Source organism: Oncorhynchus kisutch, unplaced genomic scaffold, assembly GCF_002021735.2.
Source record: "Oncorhynchus kisutch isolate 150728-3 unplaced genomic scaffold, Okis_V2 Okis01b-Okis20b_hom, whole genome shotgun sequence".
Lineage (NCBI taxonomy): Eukaryota > Metazoa > Chordata > Actinopteri > Salmoniformes > Salmonidae > Oncorhynchus > Oncorhynchus kisutch.
In genome coordinates, this window is record NW_022261978.1 from 10,044,621 (window position 1) to 10,055,988 (window position 11,368).

The following is an 11,368-nucleotide window of genomic DNA, read 5'->3' on the forward strand; positions in this document are numbered from 1 at the left end:
CTGTCATAATATAATAGAGACAGTAGATCTAGCTGGTCTGTCATAATATAATAGAGACAGTAGATCTAGCTGGTCTGTCATAATATAATAGAGACAGTAGATCTAGCTGGTCTGTCATAATATAATAGAGACAGTAGATCTAGCTGGTCTGTCATAATATAATAGAGACAGTAGATCTAGCTGGTCTGTCATAATATAATAGAGACAGTAGATCTAGCTGGTCTGTCATAATATAATAGAGACAGTAGATCTAGCTGGTCTGTCATAATATAATAGAGACAGTAGATCTAGCTGGTCTGTCATAATATAATAGAGACAGTAGATCTAGCTGGTCTGTCATAATATAATAGAGACAGTAGATCTAGCTGGTCTGTCATAATATAATAGAGACAGTAGATCTAGCTGGTCTGTCATAATATAATAGAGACAGTAGATCTAGCTGGTCTGTCATAATATAATAGAGACAGTAGATCTAGCTGGTCTGTCATAATATAATAGAGACAGTAGATCTAGCTGGTCTGTCATAATATAATAGAGACAGTAGATCTAGCTGGTCTGTCATAATATAATAGAGACAGTAGATCTAGCTGGTCTGTCATAATATAATAGAGACAGTAGATCTAGCTGGTCTGTCATAATATAATAGAGACAGTAGATCTAGCTGGTCTGTCATAATATAATAGAGACAGTAGATCTAGCTGGTCTGTCATAATATAATAGAGACAGTAGATCTAGCTGGTCTGTCATAATATAATAGAGACAGTAGATCTAGCTGGTCTGTCATAATATAATAGAGACAGTAGATCTAGCTGGTCTGTCATAATATAATAGAGACAGTAGATCTAGCTGGTCTGTCATAATATAATAGAGACAGTAGATCTAGCTGGTCTGTCATAATATAATAGAGACAGTAGATCTAGCTGGTCTGTCATAATATAATAGAGACAGTAGATCTAGCTGGTCTGTCATAATATAATAGAGACAGTAGATCTAGCTGGTCTGTCATAATATAATAGAGACAGTAGATCTAGCTGGTCTGTCATAATATAATAGAGACAGTAGATCTAGCTGGTCTGTCATAATATAATAGAGACAGTAGATCTAGCTGGTCTGTCATAATATAATAGAGACAGTAGATCTAGCTGGTCTGTCATAATATAATAGAGACAGTAGATCTAGCTGGTCTGTCATAATATAATAGAGACAGTAGATCTAGCTGGTCTGTCATAATATAATAGAGACAGTAGATCTAGCTGGTCTGTCATAATATAATAGAGACAGTAGATCTAGCTGGTCTGTCATAATATAATAGAGACAGTAGATCTAGCTGGTCTGTCATAATATAATAGAGACAGTAGATCTAGCTGGTCTGTCATAATATAATAGAGACAGTAGATCTAGCTGGTCTGTCATAATATAATAGAGACAGTAGATCTAGCTGGTCTGTCATAATATAATAGAGACAGTAGATCTAGCTGGTCTGTCATAATATAATAGAGACAGTAGATCTAGCTGGTCTGTCATAATATAATAGAGACAGTAGATCTAGCTGGTCTGTCATAATATAATAGAGACAGTAGATCTAGCTGGTCTGTCATAATATAATAGAGACAGTAGATCTAGCTGGTCTGTCATAATATAATAGAGACAGTAGATCTAGCTGGTCTGTCATAATATAATAGAGACAGTAGATCTAGCTGGTCTGTCATAATATAATAGAGACAGTAGATCTAGCTGGTCTGTCATAATATAATAGAGACAGTAGATCTAGCTGGTCTGTCATAATATAATAGAGACAGTAGATCTAGCTGGTCTGTCATAATATAATAGAGACAGTAGATCTAGCTGGTCTGTCATAATATAATAGAGACAGTAGATCTAGCTGGTCTGTCATAATATAATAGAGACAGTAGATCTAGCTGGTCTGTCATAATATAATAGAGACAGTAGATCTAGCTGGTCTGTCATAATATAATAGAGACAGTAGATCTAGCTGGTCTGTCATAATATAATAGAGACAGTAGATCTAGCTGGTCTGTCATAATATAATAGAGACAGTAGATCTAGCTGGTCTGTCATAATATAATAGAGACAGTAGATCTAGCTGGTCTGTCATAATATAATAGAGACAGTAGATCTAGCTGGTCTGTCATAATATAATAGAGACAGTAGATCTAGCTGGTCTGTCATAATATAATAGAGACAGTAGATCTAGCTGGTCTGTCATAATATAATAGAGACAGTAGATCTAGCTGGTCTGTCATAATATAATAGAGACAGTAGATCTAGCTGGTCTGTCATAATATAATAGAGACAGTAGATCTAGCTGGTCTGTCATAATATAATAGAGACAGTAGATCTAGCTGGTCTGTCATAATATAATAGAGACAGTAGATCTAGCTGGTCTGTCATAATATAATAGAGACAGTAGATCTAGCTGGTCTGTCATAATATAATAGAGACAGTAGATCTAGCTGGTCTGTCATAATATAATAGAGACAGTAGATCTAGCTGGTCTGTCATAATATAATAGAGACAGTAGATCTAGCTGGTCTGTCATAATATAATAGAGACAGTAGATCTAGCTGGTCTGTCATAATATAATAGAGACAGTAGATCTAGCTGGTCTGTCATAATATAATAGAGACAGTAGATCTAGCTGGTCTGTCATAATATAATAGAGACAGTAGATCTAGCTGGTCTGTCATAATATAATAGAGACAGTAGATCTAGCTGGTCTGTCATAATATAATAGAGACAGTAGATCTAGCTGGTCTGTCATAATATAATAGAGACAGTAGATCTAGCTGGTCTGTCATAATATAATAGAGACAGTAGATCTAGCTGGTCTGTCATAATATAATAGAGACAGTAGATCTAGCTGGTCTGTCATAATATAATAGAGACAGTAGATCTAGCTGGTCTGTCATAATATAATAGAGACAGTAGATCTAGCTGGTCTGTCATAATATAATAGAGACAGTAGATCTAGCTGGTCTGTCATAATATAATAGAGACAGTAGATCTAGCTGGTCTGTCATAATATAATAGAGACAGTAGATCTAGCTGGTCTGTCATAATATAATAGAGACAGTAGATCTAGCTGGTCTGTCATAATATAATAGAGACAGTAGATCTAGCTGGTCTGTCATAATATAATAGAGACAGTAGATCTAGCTGGTCTGTCATAATATAATAGAGACAGTAGATCTAGCTGGTCTGTCATAATATAATAGAGACAGTAGATCTAGCTGGTCTGTCATAATATAATAGAGACAGTAGATCTAGCTGGTCTGTCATAATATAATAGAGACAGTAGATCTAGCTGGTCTGTCATAATATAATAGAGACAGTAGATCTAGCTGGTCTGTCATAATATAATAGAGACAGTAGATCTAGCTGGTCTGTCATAATATAATAGAGACAGTAGATCTAGCTGGTCTGTCATAATATAATAGAGACAGTAGATCTAGCTGGTCTGTCATAATATAATAGAGACAGTAGATCTAGCTGGTCTGTCATAATATAATAGAGACAGTAGATCTAGCTGGTCTGTCATAATATAATAGAGACAGTAGATCTAGCTGGTCTGTCATAATATAATAGAGACAGTAGATCTAGCTGGTCTGTCATAATATAATAGAGACAGTAGATCTAGCTGGTCTGTCATAATATAATAGAGACAGTAGATCTAGCTGGTCTGTCATAATATAATAGAGACAGTAGATCTAGCTGGTCTGTCATAATATAATAGAGACAGTAGATCTAGCTGGTCTGTCATAATATAATAGAGACAGTAGATCTAGCTGGTCTGTCATAATATAATAGAGACAGTAGATCTAGCTGGTCTGTCATAATATAATAGAGACAGTAGATCTAGCTGGTCTGTCATAATATAATAGAGACAGTAGATCTAGCTGGTCTGTCATAATATAATAGAGACAGTAGATCTAGCTGGTCTGTCATAATATAATAGAGACAGTAGATCTAGCTGGTCTGTCATAATATAATAGAGACAGTAGATCTAGCTGGTCTGTCATAATATAATAGAGACAGTAGATCTAGCTGGTCTGTCATAATATAATAGAGACAGTAGATCTAGCTGGTCTGTCATAATATAATAGAGACAGTAGATCTAGCTGGTCTGTCATAATATAATAGAGACAGTAGATCTAGCTGGTCTGTCATAATATAATAGAGACAGTAGATCTAGCTGGTCTGTCATAATATAATAGAGACAGTAGATCTAGCTGGTCTGTCATAATATAATAGAGACAGTAGATCTAGCTGGTCTGTCATAATATAATAGAGACAGTAGATCTAGCTGGTCTGTCATAATATAATAGAGACAGTAGATCTAGCTGGTCTGTCATAATATAATAGAGACAGTAGATCTAGCTGGTCTGTCATAATATAATAGAGACAGTAGATCTAGCTGGTCTGTCATAATATAATAGAGACAGTAGATCTAGCTGGTCTGTCATAATATAATAGAGACAGTAGATCTAGCTGGTCTGTCATAATATAATAGAGACAGTAGATCTAGCTGGTCTGTCATAATATAATAGAGACAGTAGATCTAGCTGGTCTGTCATAATATAATAGAGACAGTAGATCTAGCTGGTCTGTCATAATATAATAGAGACAGTAGATCTAGCTGGTCTGTCATAATATAATAGAGACAGTAGATCTAGCTGGTCTGTCATAATATAATAGAGACAGTAGATCTAGCTGGTCTGTCATAATATAATAGAGACAGTAGATCTAGCTGGTCTGTCATAATATAATAGAGACAGTAGATCTAGCTGGTCTGTCATAATATAATAGAGACAGTAGATCTAGCTGGTCTGTCATAATATAATAGAGACAGTAGATCTAGCTGGTCTGTCATAATATAATAGAGACAGTAGATCTAGCTGGTCTGTCATAATATAATAGAGACAGTAGATCTAGCTGGTCTGTCATAATATAATAGAGACAGTAGATCTAGCTGGTCTGTCATAATATAATAGAGACAGTAGATCTAGCTGGTCTGTCATAATATAATAGAGACAGTAGATCTAGCTGGTCTGTCATAATATAATAGAGACAGTAGATCTAGCTGGTCTGTCATAATATAATAGAGACAGTAGATCTAGCTGGTCTGTCATAATATAATAGAGACAGTAGATCTAGCTGGTCTGTCATAATATAATAGAGACAGTAGATCTAGCTGGTCTGTCATAATATAATAGAGACAGTAGATCTAGCTGGTCTGTCATAATATAATAGAGACAGTAGATCTAGCTGGTCTGTCATAATATAATAGAGACAGTAGATCTAGCTGGTCTGTCATAATATAATAGAGACAGTAGATCTAGCTGGTCTGTCATAATATAATAGAGACAGTAGATCTAGCTGGTCTGTCATAATATAATAGAGACAGTAGATCTAGCTGGTCTGTCATAATATAATAGAGACAGTAGATCTAGCTGGTCTGTCATAATATAATAGAGACAGTAGATCTAGCTGGTCTGTCATAATATAATAGAGACAGTAGATCTAGCTGGTCTGTCATAATATAATAGAGACAGTAGATCTAGCTGGTCTGTCATAATATAATAGAGACAGTAGATCTAGCTGGTCTGTCATAATATAATAGAGACAGTAGATCTAGCTGGTCTGTCATAATATAATAGAGACAGTAGATCTAGCTGGTCTGTCATAATATAATAGAGACAGTAGATCTAGCTGGTCTGTCATAATATAATAGAGACAGTAGATCTAGCTGGTCTGTCATAATATAATAGAGACAGTAGATCTAGCTGGTCTGTCATAATATAATAGAGACAGTAGATCTAGCTGGTCTGTCATAATATAATAGAGACAGTAGATCTAGCTGGTCTGTCATAATATAATAGAGACAGTAGATCTAGCTGGTCTGTCATAATATAATAGAGACAGTAGATCTAGCTGGTCTGTCATAATATAATAGAGACAGTAGATCTAGCTGGTCTGTCATAATATAATAGAGACAGTAGATCTAGCTGGTCTGTCATAATATAATAGAGACAGTAGATCTAGCTGGTCTGTCATAATATAATAGAGACAGTAGATCTAGCTGGTCTGTCATAATATAATAGAGACAGTAGATCTAGCTGGTCTGTCATAATATAATAGAGACAGTAGATCTAGCTGGTCTGTCATAATATAATAGAGACAGTAGATCTAGCTGGTCTGTCATAATATAATAGAGACAGTAGATCTAGCTGGTCTGTCATAATATAATAGAGACAGTAGATCTAGCTGGTCTGTCATAATATAATAGAGACAGTAGATCTAGCTGGTCTGTCATAATATAATAGAGACAGTAGATCTAGCTGGTCTGTCATAATATAATAGAGACAGTAGATCTAGCTGGTCTGTCATAATATAATAGAGACAGTAGATCTAGCTGGTCTGTCATAATATAATAGAGACAGTAGATCTAGCTGGTCTGTCATAATATAATAGAGACAGTAGATCTAGCTGGTCTGTCATAATATAATAGAGACAGTAGATCTAGCTGGTCTGTCATAATATAATAGAGACAGTAGATCTAGCTGGTCTGTCATAATATAATAGAGACAGTAGATCTAGCTGGTCTGTCATAATATAATAGAGACAGTAGATCTAGCTGGTCTGTCATAATATAATAGAGACAGTAGATCTAGCTGGTCTGTCATAATATAATAGAGACAGTAGATCTAGCTGGTCTGTCATAATATAATAGAGACAGTAGATCTAGCTGGTCTGTCATAATATAATAGAGACAGTAGATCTAGCTGGTCTGTCATAATATAATAGAGACAGTAGATCTAGCTGGTCTGTCATAATATAATAGAGACAGTAGATCTAGCTGGTCTGTCATAATATAATAGAGACAGTAGATCTAGCTGGTCTGTCATAATATAATAGAGACAGTAGATCTAGCTGGTCTGTCATAATATAATAGAGACAGTAGATCTAGCTGGTCTGTCATAATATAATAGAGACAGTAGATCTAGCTGGTCTGTCATAATATAATAGAGACAGTAGATCTAGCTGGTCTGTCATAATATAATAGAGACAGTAGATCTAGCTGGTCTGTCATAATATAATAGAGACAGTAGATCTAGCTGGTCTGTCATAATATAATAGAGACAGTAGATCTAGCTGGTCTGTCATAATATAATAGAGACAGTAGATCTAGCTGGTCTGTCATAATATAATAGAGACAGTAGATCTAGCTGGTCTGTCATAATATAATAGAGACAGTAGATCTAGCTGGTCTGTCATAATATAATAGAGACAGTAGATCTAGCTGGTCTGTCATAATATAATAGAGACAGTAGATCTAGCTGGTCTGTCATAATATAATAGAGACAGTAGATCTAGCTGGTCTGTCATAATATAATAGAGACAGTAGATCTAGCTGGTCTGTCATAATATAATAGAGACAGTAGATCTAGCTGGTCTGTCATAATATAATAGAGACAGTAGATCTAGCTGGTCTGTCATAATATAATAGAGACAGTAGATCTAGCTGGTCTGTCATAATATAATAGAGACAGTAGATCTAGCTGGTCTGTCATAATATAATAGAGACAGTAGATCTAGCTGGTCTGTCATAATATAATAGAGACAGTAGATCTAGCTGGTCTGTCATAATATAATAGAGACAGTAGATCTAGCTGGTCTGTCATAATATAATAGAGACAGTAGATCTAGCTGGTCTGTCATAATATAATAGAGACAGTAGATCTAGCTGGTCTGTCATAATATAATAGAGACAGTAGATCTAGCTGGTCTGTCATAATATAATAGAGACAGTAGATCTAGCTGGTCTGTCATAATATAATAGAGACAGTAGATCTAGCTGGTCTGTCATAATATAATAGAGACAGTAGATCTAGCTGGTCTGTCATAATATAATAGAGACAGTAGATCTAGCTGGTCTGTCATAATATAATAGAGACAGTAGATCTAGCTGGTCTGTCATAATATAATAGAGACAGTAGATCTAGCTGGTCTGTCATAATATAATAGAGACAGTAGATCTAGCTGGTCTGTCATAATATAATAGAGACAGTAGATCTAGCTGGTCTGTCATAATATAATAGAGACAGTAGATCTAGCTGGTCTGTCATAATATAATAGAGACAGTAGATCTAGCTGGTCTGTCATAATATAATAGAGACAGTAGATCTAGCTGGTCTGTCATAATATAATAGAGACAGTAGATCTAGCTGGTCTGTCATAATATAATAGAGACAGTAGATCTAGCTGGTCTGTCATAATATAATAGAGACAGTAGATCTAGCTGGTCTGTCATAATATAATAGAGACAGTAGATCTAGCTGGTCTGTCATAATATAATAGAGACAGTAGATCTAGCTGGTCTGTCATAATATAATAGAGACAGTAGATCTAGCTGGTCTGTCATAATATAATAGAGACAGTAGATCTAGCTGGTCTGTCATAATATAATAGAGACAGTAGATCTAGCTGGTCTGTCATAATATAATAGAGACAGTAGATCTAGCTGGTCTGTCATAATATAATAGAGACAGTAGATCTAGCTGGTCTGTCATAATATAATAGAGACAGTAGATCTAGCTGGTCTGTCATAATATAATAGAGACAGTAGATCTAGCTGGTCTGTCATAATATAATAGAGACAGTAGATCTAGCTGGTCTGTCATAATATAATAGAGACAGTAGATCTAGCTGGTCTGTCATAATATAATAGAGACAGTAGATCTAGCTGGTCTGTCATAATATAATAGAGACAGTAGATCTAGCTGGTCTGTCATAATATAATAGAGACAGTAGATCTAGCTGGTCTGTCATAATATAATAGAGACAGTAGATCTAGCTGGTCTGTCATAATATAATAGAGACAGTAGATCTAGCTGGTCTGTCATAATATAATAGAGACAGTAGATCTAGCTGGTCTGTCATAATATAATAGAGACAGTAGATCTAGCTGGTCTGTCATAATATAATAGAGACAGTAGATCTAGCTGGTCTGTCATAATATAATAGAGACAGTAGATCTAGCTGGTCTGTCATAATATAATAGAGACAGTAGATCTAGCTGGTCTGTCATAATATAATAGAGACAGTAGATCTAGCTGGTCTGTCATAATATAATAGAGACAGTAGATCTAGCTGGTCTGTCATAATATAATAGAGACAGTAGATCTAGCTGGTCTGTCATAATATAATAGAGACAGTAGATCTAGCTGGTCTGTCATAATATAATAGAGACAGTAGATCTAGCTGGTCTGTCATAATATAATAGAGACAGTAGATCTAGCTGGTCTGTCATAATATAATAGAGACAGTAGATCTAGCTGGTCTGTCATAATATAATAGAGACAGTAGATCTAGCTGGTCTGTCATAATATAATAGAGACAGTAGATCTAGCTGGTCTGTCATAATATAATAGAGACAGTAGATCTAGCTGGTCTGTCATAATATAATAGAGACAGTAGATCTAGCTGGTCTGTCATAATATAATAGAGACAGTAGATCTAGCTGGTCTGTCATAATATAATAGAGACAGTAGATCTAGCTGGTCTGTCATAATATAATAGAGACAGTAGATCTAGCTGGTCTGTCATAATATAATAGAGACAGTAGATCTAGCTGGTCTGTCATAATATAATAGAGACAGTAGATCTAGCTGGTCTGTCATATAATAGAGACAGTAGATCTAGCTGGTCTGTCATAATATAATAGAGACAGTAGATCTAGCTGGTCTGTCATAATATAATAGAGACAGTAGATCTAGCTGGTCTGTCATAATATAATAGAGACAGTAGATCTAGCTGGTCTGTCATAATATAATAGAGACAGTAGATCTAGCTGGTCTGTCATAATATAATAGAGACAGTAGATCTAGCTGGTCTGTCATAATATAATAGAGACAGTAGATCTAGCTGGTCTGTCATAATATAATAGAGACAGTAGATCTAGCTGGTCTGTCATAATATAATAGAGACAGTAGATCTAGCTGGTCTGTCATAATATAATAGAGACAGTAGATCTAGCTGGTCTGTCATAATATAATAGAGACAGTGATCTAGCTGGTCTGTCATAATATAATAGAGACAGTAGATCTAGCTGGTCTGTCATAATATAATAGAGACAGTAGATCTAGCTGGTCTGTCATAATATAATAGAGACAGTAGATCTAGCTGGTCTGTCATAATATAATAGAGACAGTAGATCTAGCTGGTCTGTCATAATATAATAGAGACAGTAGATCTAGCTGGTCTGTCATATGATAATAGAGACAGTAGATCTAGCTGGTCTGTCATAATATAATAGAGACAGTAGATCTAGCTGGTCTGTCATAATATAATAGAGACAGTAGATCTAGCTGGTCTGTCATAATATAATAGAGACAGTAGATCTAGCTGGTCTGTCATAATATAATAGAGACAGTAGATCTAGCTGGTCTGTCATAATATAATAGAGACAGTAGATCTAGCTGGTCTGTCATAATATAATAGAGACAGTAGATCTAGCTGGTCTGTCATAATATAATAGAGACAGTAGATCTAGCTGGTCTGTCATAATTATAGAGACAGTAGATCTAGCTGGTCTGTCATAATATAATAGAGACAGTAGATCTAGCTGGTCTGTCATAATATAATAGAGACAGTAGATCTAGCTGGTCTGTCATAATAAATAGAGACAGTAGATCTAGCTGGTCTGTCATAATATAATAGAGACAGTAGATCTAGCTGGTCTGTCATAATATAATAGAGACAGTAGATCTAGCTGGTCTGTCATAATATAATAGAGACAGTAGATCTAGCTGGTCTGTCATAATATAATAGAGACAGTAGATCTAGCTGGTCTGTCATAATATAATAGAGACAGTAGATCTAGCTGGTCTGTCATAATATAATAGAGACAGTAGATCTAGCTGGTCTGTCATAATATAATAGAGACAGTAGATCTAGCTGGTCTGTCATAATATAATAGAGACAGTAGATCTAGCTGGTCTGTCATAATATATAGACAGTAGATCTAGCTGGTCTGTCATAATATAATAGAGACAGTAGATCTAGCTGGTCTGTCATAATATAATAGAGACAGTAGATCTAGCTGGTCTGTCATAATATAATAGAGACAGTAGATCTAGCTGGTCTGTCATAATATAATAGAGACAGTAGATCTAGCTGGTCTGTCATAATATAATAGAGACAGTAGATCTAGCTGGTCTGTCATAATATAATAGAGACAGTAGATCTAGCTGGTCTGTCATATTAATAGAGACAGTAGATCTAGCTGGTCTGTCATAATATATAGAGACAGTAGATCTAGCTGGTCTGTCATAATATAATAGAGACA